Source organism: Bombyx mandarina, chromosome 10, assembly GCF_030267445.1.
Source record: "Bombyx mandarina strain Sakado chromosome 10, ASM3026744v2".
In the NCBI taxonomy this organism is placed as follows: domain Eukaryota; kingdom Metazoa; phylum Arthropoda; class Insecta; order Lepidoptera; family Bombycidae; genus Bombyx; species Bombyx mandarina.
The window spans coordinates 7,085,966-7,106,800 of NC_143217.1; the positions used below are offsets into that span (position 1 = coordinate 7,085,966).

General features: G+C 36.8%; 1 protein-coding gene across 6 annotated transcripts in view; it reads right to left on the reverse strand.

Moving 5' to 3' along the window:
* Positions 1-18,153, reverse strand: part of NGR-A13 (neuropeptide receptor A13) — a 47,590-nt gene extending 29,437 nt beyond the window's left edge. For all 6 annotated transcript variants that reach the window (XM_089730343.1, XM_028185615.2, XM_028185614.2 and 3 more), the window contains exon 1: positions 17,959-18,153. The gene's annotated coding sequence lies outside the window, so the exon portion shown is untranslated. The remainder of the gene's footprint in view (positions 1-17,958) is intronic.
* Between the last annotated feature and the right edge of the window lie 2,682 nt (positions 18,154-20,835).

Genomic DNA, 20,835 nt, shown 5'->3' on the forward strand with positions numbered 1-20,835 from the left:
AACCTTCTCAATTTTTGTCAACTGATTTTAATTCTTTTTTTTTTTAATTTATTAGCCATTGACATGCTTTAGTGTTGTCAGTAAAACAATTAAAAGAGTTATAATAATATTATTTATTCCTTTGATTTCCTTTTTTATTTAGCATCTACGGATGGTTTTGGTGTAGTGATTTATTTTCGGAATTTTCGGAATTTTTCACATTTTTATTTTTGCTTGCCAATAATAAATAAAAGAAAATATTTATTATATAAATAGGATCCAAATCTTTGTTTGTCAGTGTTCAAGGAGAGAGCTTCGATCATTGTGCAAACGCAAGCTTAATTTAAATGATAACTACTGTTTGCCCACGGTAAAATTCACCAAAGCTGAATCAACATACATGTGGTTTTTAGTTGTGTGTTAAGATAATTTTGTGCTAATAACATTTGTTTGATTCGAATAAGTAGCAAATAAAAAGATAACAAAGAAGTAAGATTAAAACTCGCTCGTTTCGACCGGCTAACAAATCAGAATGAATTAGGCTTATATATTTTTTCATACTTACCTATTGCATTAGTTTTATTTTATAATAAAATTAATTTTATACAAAAACTAACATTAGATAGTTATATTAAGGAAATAAATGGAAGATTCCTGCTAAATGTAATCTTGACAATGTTTTGAACTGCCAAACAAAAGTTGTTTAGGTATTTTCTTTCTTTGGTACGACCCACCCATTAGCATCGCCGCTTAAAGTACGGTCATTTAGTAAGTTAGCATAACTATGGATTTATGGATACGGATATAAGCTACGTGCAGGTTGAGAGTTTTCTTTCTTTTATTCTAAAATTCTAATTTTTTTTTTATTCTATGGTATGATGAACTTTGTTCATCCCTAGTTAAAATATTAAACCTAACGGCCTATAGTAGAATTATTTTGTCCGTGCAGTTTGGGTTTTTTTTTTTTTTTTTTTTTTTTTATTGCTTAGCTGTGTGGACGAGCTCACAGCCCACCTGATGTTAAGTGGTTACTGGAGCCCATAGACATTTACAACGTAAATGCGCCACACACCTTGAGATATAGTTCTAAGGTCTCAGTATAGTCACAACGGCTGCCCCACCCTTCAAACCGAAACGCATTACTGCTTCACGGCAGAAATAGGCGGGGCGGTGGTACCTACCCGTGCGGACTCACAAGAGGTCCTACCACCAGTAATTACGCAAATTATAATTTTGCGGGTTTCATTTTTATTACACGATGTTATTCCTTCACCGTGGAAGTCAATCGTGAACATTTGTTGAGTACGTATTTCATTAGAAAAATTGGTACCCGCCTGCGGGATTCGAACACCGGTGCATCGCTTCAACACGAATGCACCGGACGTCTTATCCGTTAGGCCACGACGACCACAAAAATCATAAAAAATCGGAGCGGTGAAGCGAGTATTTCGCTCTCTCTTCCACTCACGAGCCTTATGGACGGGCATAGTGATGCGCATTATTGTGGTCGATAAGCGTTATCGATACTGTTTTTAGTTTTGTCAGTTTGTGGGTTAATGATAAAAATGAAAGAAAACATCACTGATCGAACACTTACACCACATATCGCCGCAGCAAGTTAACGAGAACGGCAGAAATTAACACTTTGTAACTTTTCGGGATCTATTCTTATTTCAGTGGAAAATTTTAACACATTGTTGATAACAACACGTGCAAACATTATTTTGAATAAATTCTGCCGTTTTGATACAAAACAAAGGAGTAGCCATTGTGTCACTAAAGAAATTCAGAGAACGAATGCATAAAAACACATTTCTCTTCGACATAATGTACTATAATTTGCAGGTAAGTACAAATGACTCATAAAATAACAATGTCTCACCACCCTTCGTATACCAGCCCGCTGCCGTATACCTGCCTTCGATGACTTATTTGTTTTTATCGATAATGGCGTTGCGCCCGCGCAACAAGCTCACCGCCCTAGCCGGGCTATGTTTTATGACCCAAACTGCACGGACAAAATAATTCTACTAAAGTGAAGTTCATATGTAGGTATCGAAAATATGCTAAGCCGTATATTCCCATTTTTCTACGTTAGATTCCAGGGCATTTTCGTACAAAAATGGAGATTTTTATGACATCTACATGAGATTTTGAACTCATCCGCAAGTAGGGGACGTTATGGTTGAAACGCTACTTTGCAACAGCGAAGTGAAAAAATATGCTTCTTAATGAGATAAATTAAAGACACCACTGATGCGATTTACGCAGAATCCAGCCACTGTTCGTGTCCAAGACTCCACAATCAGTGCTCTTAGACGCCACTAGATCTCACGCTAGTAGCATCCAAATGTTCTTATTCCATGGTAGTGCTTGGTAGTTTCTCGTCTGATTTTCTCAGCGGATCGCGATGAAGTCATTGTGGCCTAAATGATAAGAAGCCCAGTGCATCCGCATCAAGTGATGCGAGTGTGCCGGCGTTCTCGAAGGCAAGTACCAATTTGTCTAATGAAATAGGATCTAGAATAGATAGTCATGTTCACGAATGACTCCCACGATGAAGGAATAACATCGTGTAATGAAAATCAAACCCGCGAAAACTATAATTTACTTAAGTACTAACGATAAAGCCTAAAGCGGGCCTAATGAGTAGATATTGGCATCGTGCCTATTTAAGTTGCAGAGCAGTCACGCCTTTTGCTTTGTATCGAATAAGGGATTAGCCTCAACTGAAACTTTGTGAAATAAAAATAAGCTTTTTTTGTATTAGTATGTTCACTATCGTTATATGAAACACAGAAACGTTCTAATACACAAAGACCTTTAATCTGAAAATAGCATTGGAGATTTGTCGTTGCTATGAATAACTCGTAATTAAGTTTTGTTATTTGCGTTTGGGATCACTGCGTTCCTATTAGCCATTTGTCTTTTGGAGGAAATCTTTATTTAAACCTTTAAGAGTCAAAACTGTCTACCTATATAATAATATAGACATTCGTAAATTTAATGCCATATCGATTCATCCTCTATTTAACCGAATCGAAAAACAAAATCATAAACCCAATTTAAAACGTATTTTGATTGGACTTTTAAACAAAACTATCTCATTATCTACTATCAACTGCTATCTGTGTTTATTGACCATTTAATACCGGTTTATCTACCTAAAATTTTAAGACATTTACGCCTAAAAGAAATTAAAAAAATTACAAATAGAATCTCACTTTCTTTCCTTTCTTGTAATTTCGTAGTTCTTGAGATCGTAGCTCAATTTGAAAATTAAAACGTCATTTTGACTTTTAATAAACGGTGACCTAATTTTGTAATCCCCGTCGTCCTGTCCGTTTCGACAAAGTATAGCCATCCATCTAAACCATGGCCAATAGCAGTGACGAGTAAGGAAAGTAAATATGTCCATCAATCTACGTATTGACGGCGCCTTTTAAAGTAGTGTACACAAAAAACGTGGACTCATCGAAACGTTTTGTTTACCACTACTAAAAAAAGCATTTGAGTATTATTAAACAAAAGTTTTTAATGGTTTAATCTTATCTGTTCCGATATTTTCTATTATACCATGTTCTTAAAAACGAAATGTAACTATTATAAACTAGAGGTCCCGCAGTAGTCGAAATTCGACTATAATTAATTGGAATTGTAAGCTTCTACACTATTATTATTGTATTTTCAACACCAAGACTACACTATAGGAAAATATTAATAATGACAAACAATATTTAATCTATTCTCAATATAACTACAGAAAGAAAAGTCAAGAAAAAAAGTTTGACAATAAATAAATACTATGCATGCGTGTGTTCTTTATTGATTTAATGTATCTTTTATGCATTATTTAAAAAAAATATTAGCATTGTGCACTTCTTCTCTGTATTCTCTATAAGTGTGGAAAATTTCATACCCCTCCGTCCGCGCAATTTTCGTAAAAAGGGATACAAAGTTTTTGCTTCACGTATTAATATAAAGATAAATAATAGTGTAAAATTCATAAACGAATCATCAGATTTTTCTGCGTTGCACTCTACAAAAACGAATCTAAAGCAAAGTGGAATTCAAGGATATTTAAAAAACTGTTTACATTATTTAACATTTTGTATTTTCATTTTAACACTTGCTTCATTTAACAAAACCTTCGCTACGTTGTCCACAAAACAAACGTCGAAACTTCATTACGAAATTGAAACAGATAAGTTCAATGGTGATTTATTGGAACTGATAATATCGAGTGCCCTCTCCAAACACAAACTAATTCCAATTTCCCAACTCTTACGAACTATTTCGAACGACTTTAAATATCTCGCAATCGATTCAAAAGTACTAATTGCTTGTGCTTTGTATACTAATGCTTCAATATAAAATTAACCGATTCTCTGTAATGAAACTGGTTTTAGAAGCTGCCTTTTATTCAGTCACTTCAAAGAAGAGATTGCTATATATTATAAAGGTCTTGCCTTCAGGATGGACCCATTTCAATTCGGACAAGATCTGATGACACATTTAACTTTGACTCTGAACGGTCAGTAGGATACGTTTAGAAGGATACTACCTGCTTATAGTTCCTAATTTAGTTTCTAATTTTATCTATAACTAGTTGTACCCGTCCGCTTCGCTGGGCATTTAAAATAAACATTATTATTTCTCACCCCCACAAAGATTCTCATCATTAACGCCCCCGCAACTAGTGTAGGGAGCCCAACACTCATATAAATATTAGCCTATCCATTAAGTACACGTATTTTCCACATGGATACCAAGTTTGAAGTCAATCGGATGCATGGTTCAGTAGTTACCTATATAACGGAACATCCGTAAAAACCACTGTAGATTTATATATTAGTATAGATTCACAATAAACTATTTTTTTATTATAATATTATTTCCTCAATTTACATAAGGGCTGTTAGTTTTGTTTGACAATTTGTTTTTTGCGTTGAACAGAATAAACATGATCTTGAGTCATATACGAATTACAATATATTGTTGAGGTAGCTAATACAAGAAAAAGCTATTCAAATTGTCGATGATCTTAATGTAGATTGTTTGGAACCTCTATTTACGGGGATATTAGTATTTTGTGTGTTTTTACCGTACTGGATCGTCGTATCTGATTTATCATCCCACACTACACACCACCGCAAGCAAAGTTCATCCGTACTTTCTGTAACCATTACGCTCATTTAGATTTACTGGAATTATTTTTACGAAGTAAATTACGGTATTTCCCGAGAGTTACAACTGAGACTCAAAGAGATTCCTCAGTGACAGGCAGCGGCTTGCCTGTACTTACCTACCCATGAGCGACGAATGCAATAATCATCAGGTAAACCTTTTTCTTCATTCATCTTTTTTTTATTGCCCTTGTAGGCAGACGAGCATACGGCCCGGCCCACCTGATGGTGAGTGGTTACCGACGCCCATGAACTTCAGCAATGCCAGGGGCAGAGCCAAGTCGCTGACTACCTGGTTTTACTGCCTTCGAAGACAGTAAAATCATTAAAAGAGAATTATAAGATCTATTTAAATTCTGGTATTGTGTGATCGCTGAGAATATTAATTGATATACTTAGTTAGCATCATGTTGGCGGTCGTATACTGAATTTGTACTATAATTATTTTGTCGCAATAAAATAAAAATATAAAACAAGTACGTTTACGTACCTATTATAAGAAAATCTTACAGGAAGGCATAGGAAGATATTTAAATGGTATGAAATTATGTTCAGTTTTATAAAATCATACTTTTTATTTTACTCTAACTTCAATATATTGTTTTTTTTTCATAGTGGTCGTCGTGGCCTAACGGATAAGACGTCCGGTGCATTCGTGTTGAAGCGATGCACCGGAGTTCGAATCCCGCAGGCGGGTACCAATTTTTCAAATGAAATACGTACTCAACAAATGTTCACGATTGACTTCCACGGTGAGGGAATAACATCGTGTAATAAAAATCAAACCCGCAAAATTATAATTTGCGTAATTACTGGTGGTAGGACCTCTTGTGAGTCCGCGCGGGTGGGTACCACCACCCTGCCTATTTCTGCCGTGAAGCAGTAATGCGTTTCGGTTTGAAGGTTGGGGCAGCCGTCGTTACTATAAATGAGACCTTAGAACTTGTATCTCAAGGTGGGTGGCGCATTTACGTTGTGGATGTCTATGGGCTCCAGTTACCACTTAACACCAGGTGGGCTGTGAGCTCGTCCACCCATCTAAGCAATAAAAAAACAAAAACACTAAAAGCAACACTAAGAATTATCGAACGTCGTATTAGTAGCAACGCCCAGTTGCTCCCGGCTAATAGATAACATTTTCATAGCCTAGTAGGCACGGAACGTTAATCCGAAAATAGCATCGTAATTACATGGCCCAATGGGGTAAATAGTTCGGTCACGATTTTTTGTTGTCTCTGGGTTTAATTACAAGCAACACTATTAGGCATATTTTTGATAGCTTTTTTATTTAATATCTCGTATTAGAGATTAAAGTCTATAACACAGACAAATTCGTACTTGTGACAATGATTGTTTTTATAGCAAACATGATGCATGTAATCAAATGTGCATTTAAAAAAGTTTATTAGTACTAGATGCGCCCTCGGAGGTGATTCGTGTTCACCTAATGATAAAAATTTTGTAGCTGGAAATTATAATATAATAATAATAAGGTTACAAACTTAAACTTACTACATAATAACGAATGGAAAGGAGGAATAATACATAATAAAGACAAACAGAAATCTGACCTATTTGTTCATCTACGGTATCAAAGCGAGTTTTCTTCCTTTCATTTTTGTTTTAATGTTTATATTAGTTCAATCGGTATTTATGTAACGAATTCTTTTAATTTAATTTTCACCATCTTCATGAGTTCACCTTAAAAATGGCGTATCCAGAAACATACAATAATGATGACCAGGTTGTCTAGGATAACAAAAAAAAAAAACCTAGTCTTGCCATAAATACTGAGACATAAAAACATATTTACTTTTCAGTTAAGGCTTGTTATTAAAGCATGCGATTTTTACATTGAAACTTCTTTCTTTCACTTTTATTCGAGCGACCTTTTAGTTTTATTTGTTCGTTGTCGATAATAGCAAACTACATACTAACAACGACAAATCTACATGATTGTAAATGGTTACCGTGACTAATATGTAGAAGTCGGATATGCCGGATATGCGCAGCTATGTCATATTAGGTATCGCAAACCCACAATTATAATAACTTCAAAAACTAATTCTCCTTCCTCAAATTTCGAACCAGATTTCCTAAAACATGCCAGTGTAATAATACCTGCGATTCTATTCCATTTTTCTAACACTACATATTGTTACCTATTTATAAATGGCATAGTAACATCAAGATAAAATAGGGGGCATGCGAGTGGATTCAATAAATGTTTGTGTTTCGTTTATTCAGAGATAGTCACAGTAAAGCGTGGCCGGATTTCACTAGTAGCTAATAATAAAAGACTATAGAAATAGAAACCGTTTGAAGAATGGAATGTGATGAATTATGCTGTGTAGATATACGTAAGAGCTTAGAAAGTGATAAGTGACTTATGAACACGAGTTGACGAGGGAAATACCATATTTTATTATTGTGTAGAACATATGATAACACATTAGATTAATTTCGTTGTGATACAACATCTTAAATGTTAGGAAAGTGGCAACTTAACAGTAATTTTTGAGTCGTCGTGGCCTAAAGGATAAGACGTCCGGTGCATTCGTATCGAGCGATGCAATGGTGTTCGAATCCCGCAGGCGGGTACCAATTTTTCTAATGAAATACGTACTCAACAAGTGTTCACGATTGACTTCCAAGGTGAAGGAATAACATCGTGTAATAAAAATCAAACCCGCAAAATTATAATTTGCGTAATTACTGGTGGTAGGACATCTTGTGAGTCCGCACGGGTAGGTACCACCACCCCGCCTATTTCTGCCGTGAAGCAGTAATGCGTTTCGGTTTGAAGGGTGGGGTAGCCGTTGTAACTATACTGAGACCTTAGAACTTATATCTCAAGGTGGGTGGCGCATTTACGTCGTAGATGTCTATGGGCTCCAGTAACCACTCAACACCAGGTGGGCTATGAACTCGTCCACTCACCTAAGCAATAAAAAAGAAAAAAAAAAAATCGAATAATACATGCCAAGTTTTTTTTTACTTTTATCAGCCTATTTCTGGACCATAGAAGTTGTTCAGCACATATCACTATCTCTTTACTTATTTGTCTGTGCCCGACATCATTTACACAAATTGTATTTTGATTCATTTAAAGTGATTATACATAAGCCACAAACAAACCAAGTAAATAAACAGCTTAAATCGAATTGGTTCCCGTATTTATAAGGCTTTACTTTCATTATCGTCGAAGGCAGTCGAGCTCACAGTCCACTTGATGTTTGTGATCGCTATTGACTTTTTAAGCCTCGTTTAAATTGATATTTAGTGGAAGGCTCTACTAAACTACTAAATGACTAAAATAGGAAACTAGGAAAAGAAATGGGTTAACTCCACTTGTGGTGGGGAGTTTAGTATGTTCACCAGGATATGTGTGTGTGTGTGTTCTTGTCTATTTCTAGCGCAAATTTCAGTCGCAGCCTGGAGCAGCCGTTAAATAATACAAAAGGAATTGAGTAGCTATTATTTACTAAAATTGTAGCGCAAGCTGTGGTAGGGCCACTGGACAGGACAGATAGGTAGGACAACTCGTGGTAGGACCTCTTGTGAGTCCGCGTGAGTTGGTACCACCACCCTACTTATTTCTGCCGTGAAGCAGTAATGCGTTTCGGCTTGAAGGGTGGGGCAGCCGTTGTAACTAAACTCAGACCTTAGAACTTATCTCAAGGTGGGTGGCGCATTTACGTTGTAGATGTCTATGGGCTCCACTAACCACTTAACACCAGGTGGGCTGTGAGCTCGTCCACCCATCTAAGCAATAAAAAAAAGTTCGTGTGATATGTGGATGTGTGACGTCATTTGAGGCTAAAACGTAGCACGATCTAACGATCAATCATGAACTGATACAAAACTATTGTCAACATAACTAGTCAGGTCATAAGTATTGTCACACAGTAAAAACTTTTCTTTTAGAATGCTGGCCACAAAAAAGTTTATTGAATTCGAATTTCGAATTGTTCATGAAAATAAAAATGTATACTTTTATAATTTTACTCCTTTTTAAATATGGAGTGGACGCTTAAAGAAGACCGTGTTGCAGTTATTGCGTTGCATCGTTGCGGTTACGCGCCAATTCAAATTTTTAACATACTGAAAATTTTGAATATAACCAAAAGATTCGTTTATCGTACCATCAAACGATACAATGAAGACTCTAGTGTAGATGACAGGTCAAAAAGTGGTCGCCCTCGGTCTGTTAGGACTCCAGCAGTAATAAAAGCTGTGAAGGCGCGAATTCAAAGAAATCCCAAACGTAAGCAGAAACTGTTGGCCCTTCAGATGGGGTTAAGCAGAACCACGGTGAAAAGGGTGTTAAATGAAGACTTAAGGCTTCGGTCATATCGAAGAAAAACAGGACATCGTTTGAATGCTCGTCTAATGGACCTGAGACTGAAGAGATGCCGCGCTTTGTTGAAGCGGTACGCGGGAAAAAAATCTCGGGAAATTCTTTTTTCGGATGAAAAAATTTTTACCGTAGAAGAGAGCTACAACAAACAAAATGATAAGGTGTACGCACACAGTAGTGAAGAAGCGAGCAACCGTATTCCGCGTGTCCAACGAGGTCATTTTCCATCCTCGCTCATGGTATGGTTGGGAGTTTCTTATTGGGGCTTAACAGAGGTACATTTTTGTGAGAAAAGTGTAAAAACGAATGCAGTTGTGTATCAAAATACAGTCCTGACGAACCTTGTGGAACCTGTTTCTCATACCATGTTCAATAACAGGCACTGGGTATTCCAACAAGATTCGGCGCCAGCTCATAGAGCGAAGAGCGCACAAGACTGGCTGGCGGTGCGTGAAATCGACTTCATCCGGCACGAAGACTGGCCCTCCTCCAGTCCTGATTTGAATCCGTTAGATTACAAGATATGGCAACACTTGGAAGAAAAGGCGTGCTCAAAGCCTCATCCCAATTTGGAGTCACTCAAGACATCCTTGATTAAGGCAGCCGCCGATATTGACATGGACCTCGTTCGTGCTGCGATAGACGACTGGCCGCGCAGATTGAAGGCCTGTATTCAAAATCACGGAGGTCATTTTGAATAAACTTTAGTGTCATAAGGATCTATGTTTTGTTAAGTTCATTTTGGTATATGAATGTTTACATAATGAATAAAGTTGTTTCAATTATTTTACATTAAACATGTGACAGAATTTATGACCTGACTAGGTATAATCTCATACATTGCGTTTGCTGTTTAACTTTACATGCAAAAATTTCTTGTTGTTTAAGGTCCGAAGGTCCTCAGGTGGTGCAGAGAGCTTCAACAGTATTTCGTCTCCGCGATCGGTTAGCCCGATTGTCTTCGTTTCCTCTGTCACAATGCGCCACCAGGTCTGTCTGGGATAGCGTACTTTCTGTTTTCCCCGGGAGTCAATTAACAATTCCCAGCACGTCCTCCGCAGCGTTCGTTAGAAGACTTCTTAGGGCAGAAAATGTTTTAATGTTTGCCGCAAGTAGCGGTGGATGAAAACTTGAATCGGCTGCGTGATCTTTTTGGTTACCTTCCACGTTTTGCACAAGTTCACCAAGACCGACTTAATAATTGGATCGGAAAATTGTGAGATTAACTTTGGGAATCATCGAGAAAATTAACAAGCTTAAAATTTGGTGGGCCAATTAGTATTACTATAGATTGCTCTTTTAGAAACAATTATGATCACAACGATAAATTACACCCAAAACAATCGGCAACTGCACCGACCGTTTTTTCTTGTTTACGATCTATTTAATAAATAAAATCAGAACTGAGAACTTTGTACTAATAACTTCTCTCTAAGATGTACGTTACCTGGTTACATAGTTATATTGTAATTGCTTTCAGTGATAAATTTCATCCTTTATTTTCGGCTTGGTTGCCGAACCTCCTACGAAGTCCTCACACCTAGGCGCGCGAGCAAGATCACATATCCTGCGCGCCGGGTCACTGATCCGCGACTTTTTATTTTATTTTATTGCATAGATGGGCGGACGAGCTCACAGCCGACCTGGTGTTAAGTGGTTACTGGAGCTCATAGACATCTACAACGTAAATGCGCCACCCATCTTGAGTTATTCCTTCACCGTGGAAGTCAATCGTGAACATTCGTTGAGTACGTATTTCATTAGAAAAATTGGTTCCCGCCTGAGATTCGAACACCGGTGCATCGCTCAACACGTATGCACCGGACGTCTTATCCTTTAGGCCACGACAACTTTTAAACCGTGGGCGATACGAATAGGATACGAATTTTAGGACCCTACCAACTAAATGACTCCCCTGCACTCTTCGCCCCAGCGTTCGATTCCCTCCGAGGTCAGGACCCGAATGAGGTAAGGGGGTTACCGCGCTCAACGCTTCAACCAGACAGCGCAGCTCATCCCAAGGACACTCGGCCAACGAAGCCTTCGAGACGAATCGAAGGCTCTGAAACGTCGGCCATCTAGGTATGACAGCCCGTCGGGCCGCCCAACCGGTTACCGCGGAGACCGACGTCGTTGGTCGTCGACTATCGCCTTGACCACCCGTCGGTCATGCGTTTTCAGGGTGTCGCCGCGTATTTGGTTGTAGTGTTGACCGCGGGAAACCCCCTACTTTGACCGGGTTTTGACCCCGGACGAAGATCGGACGTCGGGTGTAAGAGTGCAGGGGAGTCGTTTAGTGGGTGGGCCTTAAATTCCTTGGGCCCGCGGTCTGCTCCCGTCGAGTCCCACAAACCCCGCGCGCACCCTAGGCGCGGGGACCTCGTAGGAGGCCCGAAAAAAAGCCCAACCGGTAGCCCTGTTCACGATATTTATATTTCTCCTTGGTAGGGCGCTAGAGTGCTCTGGTAGCGCGCCGCGCAGTCTCAACCTCCTCAGGTCGCCCCATGACCTTCACCGGGGGGATAAATTTCAGCTAGTTATAACACTCTTTTTAATTGCTAAGCTAATCAAAAGCAAAATGTAAAGGTTTTGACTTTACATTTTGCTTTTGATGCTCAAGAGGTTACAATTATATTCTTTTTAGAACAAAATATTGGACAAAAAACATCGTAACGCTGAAAATTATTACAGCCATTACCTTATTTGCATGCCCGAGCAAATAGGATCATTTAGATATTTGAAAAAATGTCAACACCTACGTATATCGAGATAACGAATGCCTTAAATAGACTTTAAATATTTTTTTTAATTCTTAAGGAATTTTTTAGTCGAAATGAAACTAAATGGAAAATTGGAAATGTTTTAGTAATATGTACTGTGATATATATGATATAGGTTACGTGAAGGAATGCCCGACTCAAGCGAAGCTTTCGGGTATTTTTGGATAGAAAATAACTATTAGCAGGAGTATATTTATGTTTTATTTTAAGCTTTAGAACCAAACACGAGCTTGCATAGTGGCAGCATTTGGTAGGATGGTAATATAAACCAGTGCAACATCTGAAAATCTATCTGCTCATAACTTAGCATCTCTAGTTATCTATACCAACATTATAAATGTGAAATGTATGTTTGAATACTTTGCGAACCGGAAAGGCTGAATAAATAAATTTTCGTATAAACGTATTATAGTTTATAACCTGGATTAACACATAAGATATTTTTTATCATATTATATTAAAGTAAATGACATGATGTGAGCAATGTGCGTATATTATAGTAGATATAAATGCGACAATGTGATCGCTGGTTCGTGATTTACGAATCGACAGTTCTTCAAATCGGCTGGCACTGGATAGCAGTATCTTTTTATAGCGCGAAAATCCAATGTATTTCTTTTATTTTTAATTACAATTGTAACGCGGGGCACATCTAATAAATAATAATGACAATAATCGCCATACATTCAACGGCCTCAGGTTAGAATATTCTGCTATGTTACCAGCACCGGAAACCAGAAAAAAGTGTACCATGTGTCCAGATGGTGTTGATCTTTATGTTAAAGTGAACAAAGATTCACTTCATCATTCATTCTGTATGATTACTTAAAAAATTTATACCTTGTCCCAGTCTATATCTACAAGTGCAACGGGGCCATGAATGTTTCACTATTTTGTGTTTATAAAAGCAATCTATTATAGTAGACTAGATTTCAATACAAAAACAAACCGTCAGGAGATCAGTTTTTTTTGCTTTTAAAACAGAGGTCATCGTAAATCCGTTTTATGACTTATAACCTCAACATACATAAAACGCGTTTCACGTCACGTATTTTTCATTTATAGCGTTTTGTAATTAGCATAGTAATGTTGTCGTTTAAAACAAATAGGTTTAAATTTTCATAACGCAAAAAAATATCGAGAACTTTGAATAACGCCTCACGAAACATACTTTAAAACAGGGTTTCGCTTTTAAGAGCTAAATTAAAATTGCCGCCATCTGAGCTCTCAACATAGCCTTAATTACACGAACTCTGCAAAAAGAACATATAAAATTATTTTTTAATACAAAGAGGAGACTGCCGCGCCTTCATGTTTAACCATATTAAATTATTTTTGCAGAAAACCTCTGAAGCGAATGATCAGTATACTCAGTCTGTTTTACATTTTAACAAAAACGCTTTTATGTTCGAACCGTATGTTCCACGACTAGTGCTATAAAGAATTGCTCCAGAACCCCGTCATCCCGTTATCTCCTTTCACGACCGCACCGGTACAGAGTTTATTCATAATATCAAGACCTAGTGCCTTCATTCATAGTACGTTTTCAGAGATTATTTTAGCATGCACCATCTGGCTTATGTATGAACTCCTATTCAAGGCATTTCCTGAACTTTATGACATGTGCTTCATCAAACAATTATTTATTTAAATAATATATAGTATGAGATGAGCGGGATTTAGGTTATTACACATGATAAAATCATTAGTTCGAAGGTTCTAAAGTTTATTGTGATGGCGCGTCGGAGAATATTTAATTTATACATTAAATTAGTCATTACGCAAATGGGGCCTTGAAACTATTGTTGTATGGTTTGCATTCATCAAATGTCTGTCTATGTGTGGGAGCTACTAGTGGACCGCTAGCTCGATCAAAGTACATTGTATTTTCTCTGAAATAACTTATTTTTTTCTAATAATATAAAGAAATAATTCAAAAATAGCCAAAGTATTTAGCGCCTACACGCGCACCCACTATCACGTTTTCTAATGATTTATTCTATGGCATATCCATATTTCATGATGAAAATGCCATTTGTATTTCAGTACGACACAAATATAACTGACCAGATATTGAAAGCGACAATAAAACGTGGATAGTGGATCAATCTCAACAATTTAGCAAAAATTAAAGAAATAAGAAAAAGTAATAAAATAAAAAAGAAATAATGTTGACTTTCAATGACAACTGATTGACTAGGCGGTATAAGTCTTAGGTCATGGTGTGGAACTATGTGAAAGAGCCTATAACATTTTTGGGAAAGAGATAAAATCATCCATCCAATTTGAGAGCGTTTATGACAACAGACAAAAAGTCTTATATGCAATGAAATTTAATGAGATTTTATAATTTTCAAATTAGTCTTTTGTTTCGTTCTATCTCTTTTTTATTTTAATAAGTGCCACGCGATTTCGACGTTTGTTATATAAATACTCAACCTCTATAAATAATTTCTCCTCGCGTCGTTTCCTGCTGAGGGTCGTGACCATTATATTTCGACAGGACTTGACTTCTTGTAATGTCCCTCCAGCGTCTCCGATCATTGGCCGCATGAAGGGCTTCATGGAATGGGATCTCTCTAGTGTGGTGTAGGTTTAATATAACCACCTTGTCAGACTGCGCTCGCGCGGCCTCTTTCCCTCGATCTTCCCTGTCACTATTTATATTTTCCAAGCAATATGACCCAAGTACTCGAGTGCGCGGCAAAGGCAGAGTGTAGATAGTCTTATCTTGATCTGCAGTTGGACTAAGATAGACACATTGGTTCTCTTCCCTGTCCAAGGTATCCGGAGCATTCTTCTCTAGCACCACATTGACATCCAAAAGCACCCACGCGTTTGCGATCAGCCGCTTTAAGGGTCCAGATCTCCACTCCATATAGAAAATGGAAAAGACCAGAGTGAGCACCAGTTTTATCTTTGTTTTCTGGGTAATATTACGGTCTTGCCAGATTTTACTGAGCGGGGTTTTTATTTTTTATTACTTAGGTCGGTGGACGAGCTCACAGTCCACCTGGTGTTAAGTGGTTACTGGAGCCCATGGATATCTACAACGTAAATGCGCCACCCACCTTGAGATATAAGTTCTACGATCTCAGTATAGTTACAACGGCTGCTCTACCCTTCAAACCGAAACGCATTACTGCTTCACGGCAGAAATAGGCAGGGCGGTGGTACCTAGCCGCGCGGACTCACAAGAGGTCCTACCACCAGTAAGTCATGGCTCCCTTTGCCATTCCGATACGCCGTCGTATCTCAGGTTCGCTGGATCCGGTATTGTGAATGTTGGAGCCTAGGTAAATAAAGCTGTCAACAAGCTCAAGGTTTAGTGCTCCACTAAGCTTCAACTTTTTTGTGCGATCAACGACCATGATTTTAGTTTTGTATCTGTTGATGGCGAGATCTGTTGATGGCGATAGCAATAGCAACTATACACTTTGAAGCGACTTCAAATAAAGGAGAACATTCTCAATTCGACTGTACTATGTACTGGTAAGTACTTCGACTGTACTACTCATATGATCGCCTCTAAATATCAAGTTCTGACGAATCGTTTTTGAGTTATCCTTAATAATGTCTTATATAAGTGACTTCGACCACATTCATGATTGTCTAATTATAATTTATTGAAGCCGGTTTTTTTTTTTCGTTAATATTTTTTATTATTATTGTCGATTAGTTATGTTACCCAGTGAAGATCACCAGGTTATATTTGATGCGTGACAAGAGGAGCAAAGTAATTACATAATGTTTGTATTTATTTTGTTTAGATCATTAAGTGATTAGTGGACAGGGGAGCCCATAGACATAGCAACGTGAATACCACTAAATATCTTGAGATACAAAACATTCATGAACACCTATTCGATACGAATTTTCTGAATAATTGTAATATTGAATAATTGAATAATTGTAAAATTGAAAAATTGAAAATAATTGTACTCACCTACGAGATATAAACATAATCGCATAGTCGCATCGTTTGATGCGGCACATCTAAGAGTTTTATCAAAGTATAACTATACGATTAACGGATGACACAATTCGGTAGTTGAAGTAGTCTTGGGATAAAGATTGTAAAAATAATTTAGCGTGGAAACTGGTGTTAGTATAACACCAAAACCCATCCGAAGAAGAGTGGCAAAAGACAGACAATGGAAATTTTTGGCCGGAGCCAAATAGTATATTGCGATTAAGTAATAGTAATTATTAGTAATAGTATTTATAATATGTAGTAATTATACTATACCACTATTTTTTACTGTGTCCTATATATACTGCTTATAATGGAAAAAAATACTATTTAAAATTTGGCGCTATGAGTTTTCTTTTCTACCTTTTATGTTAGTTACCGAAAATGCGTTGTTAATTCTAAATCTAAAAGTAAACTTTTGCATTTGTCTGACTGGTTTCTAAGCATACTTTTTATATTCGAGTTTTTTTATTGTGCATGGTTTATTGAATAACAGTCCTTTTAGTGTATGTATGTATTTACTGTCTGATTAATGATGGATTTTGCTATGGACCCGTTTCTTGTTTTTGACTAATCGGTCGATAAAAAAGTTCTCTTAAATATTAAGTGTATATATATAAGTCTGTGTGTATAAGTGTATATAATATAAGTGTAATCTATGCAAAGGTGTTTGTGCCTTGAAGTAACCGCGTGTTCCGGTTTGACGGGTAGATCAACCGATATTCTTTTGCCATTGAGACTTTGACCTCACGCGTCAATGTGACAGGAGCATTTGTGTTATCTGTGGACTTTGATGATTTCTTTACATTCAGTGAGCAAGAACTTGTCAGCAAATAGTTGACAAAATCGAATACATAATAACAATAATAAATAAAAAAACATGCATAAAATGTTATCATGTCTGTTTTTGTGAAATAAAATGCTGCAGCCATCCCATCCGCCGGATAAGCCATAGATTAAATAATAAATTAATTTATAAGAGAATGTCTTCTGCTAATAAAAAAACGCCGACGAGACCGAATGATGTTGTTAGTTGTTAAATCATACGTGGCAAACAGTGGGTATATTATACGGTTCAACAGAAAACGTAGAACAATATTTGTACTGCTCAGTTTTGGAAATATCCGAATTCAAACAACCAAATTTCACATTTTATGCGTTCTTATCGCTTATCAGGATTTAGGTTTCTAATCAAACATCAAAGGGGATTTGGAGACATTCACGCGCATTTTAACTGATTTGCTTGATGAAATTTAAAACTAATGTTTATTATTTAAAAAAAAAATGTAAAGAATAAAATCATTAGTTTAAAAACCACACCATCTTAACTGCTTAAGAATATCTGCGTGAGTGATCATTCGAAATATTTTGTTTCCAAAATACTATTTTTAGTGTTGTGAGCCCAAATATTATTAAACCCTTCGGTATTGTATGGAGGATCACCGCCCCTACACCCTGTTTGACAATGACCTGACCCAACGATATCCGGATTTGATAATTACATCATATTACAACAATAAGAACTAGATAAAGTAGGTTAACATCAGAGATGATTCTATTATACGGTTTTTTGCAATTTTTTTAAGAAACTCGTTTCGATTAAATTTTCCTTAAAACATTCGGTTTTTTTTCTGTTAATTGTAAAGCTAAAAATATATTATTTATAACGATGTAGCTTACCGAAAGTAAAACGAAGCAAATTCCATTGTCCACATTTCATAGATGAAGCATGAAGCGGGGGTAGATTTTAACTGAACACGAGTTTAGGAAATCGGAAAAGCGTGTCGCGAGGGCGGGCACGTATTACTCTGTCGATGTTTCACTTCGCACTGCCGTAAATCGCCATAAACGTATCGGAGCGACGCCTTGCTAGTCGCTACATCACTCAAAACATCTAAAACGCCTTCATTACAGTCGTTCTCAACTATTCACACAACGTTATTCAATAACTCTTACGGAGCAGCCGTATCAACTAAAGTTTGGGAATAACTAAAATAAATTGCCAATCGCGATCGTTTTACAGGGCGATACCAATAAAACTAGAATTCATGTTACTCGTTATCAAATTTCTATGGTAATTTACTCGTAAGATAATGATGATATTGGTTACATGTATGTTAAGTGGAAGTAATTCGTACTTAACAATACTTTGTCGATTCAATTTATTTATTTATTTTACATGAGATTTTATTGATGTCACAAAAATAATTAATACTGTTATCTAGATTTTGTTAGCTTGCTGTTTTGTTAGTCTCTTATCAAAGTGGACTACGTGATGTACGTGATATGCGAAAACTGTTTTATCTATTTATCTAAATAGTAATGATGATTCAAAAAAACAATAGCCTATAAGGTTTCTAAATTACTAAGATTATCGGAATGAATTTTAAGTACAATTATTTAATTCCGTTTAAGCGCTTAATATCTACATTTTTAATAACAGTAATGATATTATTGTCGCTTTTTATACAGATATGTTTTTCTTTCATATCTTGGCTCTAATTTAGTAATCATGATAGAACGTAAAGTTGGTATTATTTTTTAGATTATTTTTTGGTCTATGCCCGGGTAATGGGGCTCGCCTCTTTATTTTCCTGCCTGTGCCGATAGCCTTGAGAGGCTATTTCAGCTTCTCCTTGACGTGTAGGTAAGCTCACGGGGCTCAAACCGGAGTGTTGCTAACACCGGCCCTAGCAAGAGCAGTGCTTCGCAGAATTTACCACCGGATCGGAAACGCGACCCACTGAGAAGATCCGACGACAAACTCAGTGGGATGTGTCTATGGATTAATTTACTAGTCGAGCTCTTCGTCGCAAGGTTCGGCGAGGACGGTGACCCGTTCCATGCTCTCGCGAGGGAGCATAACCCCTATCTTATTCTGGTCTATATAGGTAGACAATTTTGCTATATATATACTGGAACCCAATATTACAACAACGTCAATGCCGCCGTAAGGTTTGAGGTTGAAGTTTCGATTGTGTTGGATTGTGTTGTATTAACGGGTGACCTGCCCTTCAAAACGGAAAGTCTCATTCCTTCGTGACATAAACAGACAAAACGCTGATACGTATTCGTGCTTACTTATTAAAGTTCGTTCTTTACCTTAAGAATAGATTAACACATCAAGTATTTTAAAGAATATTAAAATGATCTACGTTTTTTTTAAATTTAATTCTATTGTTCACTCAATTGTCGAAATTCAACCAAGTTTAAATTCATAAATTAATTACAGTAATAAAACGGCAATAGCTACAAAACAAAAACAAAACCGTAATGTCTTTTCTTAAGTATATATAATCAACAAAAATCACATCGCAAAAACCTCGACTTCTTGTTGCCTAACATAAAAGAGAAAAACGGAAACATATGATAGCAGTAAGCATGAATAATGATCTATAGTTTGGACAGATGTTCCTATACGTCTCGTATGTCTTATTCAGTCTGTACACTACGCTTAACGGATCAAAGGTTTTAATTCTTATTTTTATTATGACGCTACGTTGATTGATTGAACTTTTTTTTTGTATATGAGCAGATATTCTCTCTCTCTCTCTATCTCTCTCTGCCTGCCTGGACTTAGTATAACGGTACCCGATCCTGTAAACACCGTAACGTGAATATAAAAGCCCATCTCGATATGTAAAGTCGAAATCTCGATCAAAATTGCAGTGTTGGCTTATTAAAAAAAGCTTTTACCTGTTGCGTAAGCTTAACCTTTAATCGATAACCACTAGACTGTTATAGCCGTGCTTTCGTACACTCTATAAATAGATAAGAGGGTGCCAATTCTCAAAGAGTTCAACATTAATATATTTTAACTAGTGTCTCTCCACTACGCACATTTATTCTAATTTAACTATTAATGTAAATTTCGTCCGAAGAATTGGATTTATTAGCATTGGTTCGTCAAAGTCTAATTTTAAAGTATTAAGTAATCAGCTCCGAAAAGACGGTTGCATTATAAAAATATTTTTCCATTTTCATTTAATATCAGCCATTTCGAAGTTTCTTTTGAAATAATCTTTGTCTATGGATGTGTTCTTTAGGTATGTACATAGTTCTGATATGAAATTCTACAAGCCCAATACATAGACGTGAGGAACAAGGTGCGTCAATTTTATATTGTAAATGAAAGCTACTGGTGGTAGGACCTTGTGAATCCGCGCGGGTAGGTACCACCACCCTGTCCATTTCTGCCGTGAAGCAGTAATGCGTTTTGGTCTGAAGGGTAGGGCAGCCGTTGTAGCTATACTGAGATCTTAGAACTTATATCTCGAGGTGGGTGGCGCATTTACGTTGTAGATATCTATGGGCTCCAGTAACCACTTAACACCAGCTGGGCTGTGAGCTCATCCATCCATCTAAGCAATAAGAAAAAAAACGAAACTTTTTTTATAGTTTGTTACTGAAACGATGTAAAATTACTAATCTGGCGTAACAGACAAAAATCCTTATTCAAAATGTAGGTACTTTATTAAAAAATAATAAATAATAAATAAATACAAAATGGCAGCAATTTGTCGTTTTCGTGATCATATTATGTGAACCAGCAATGTA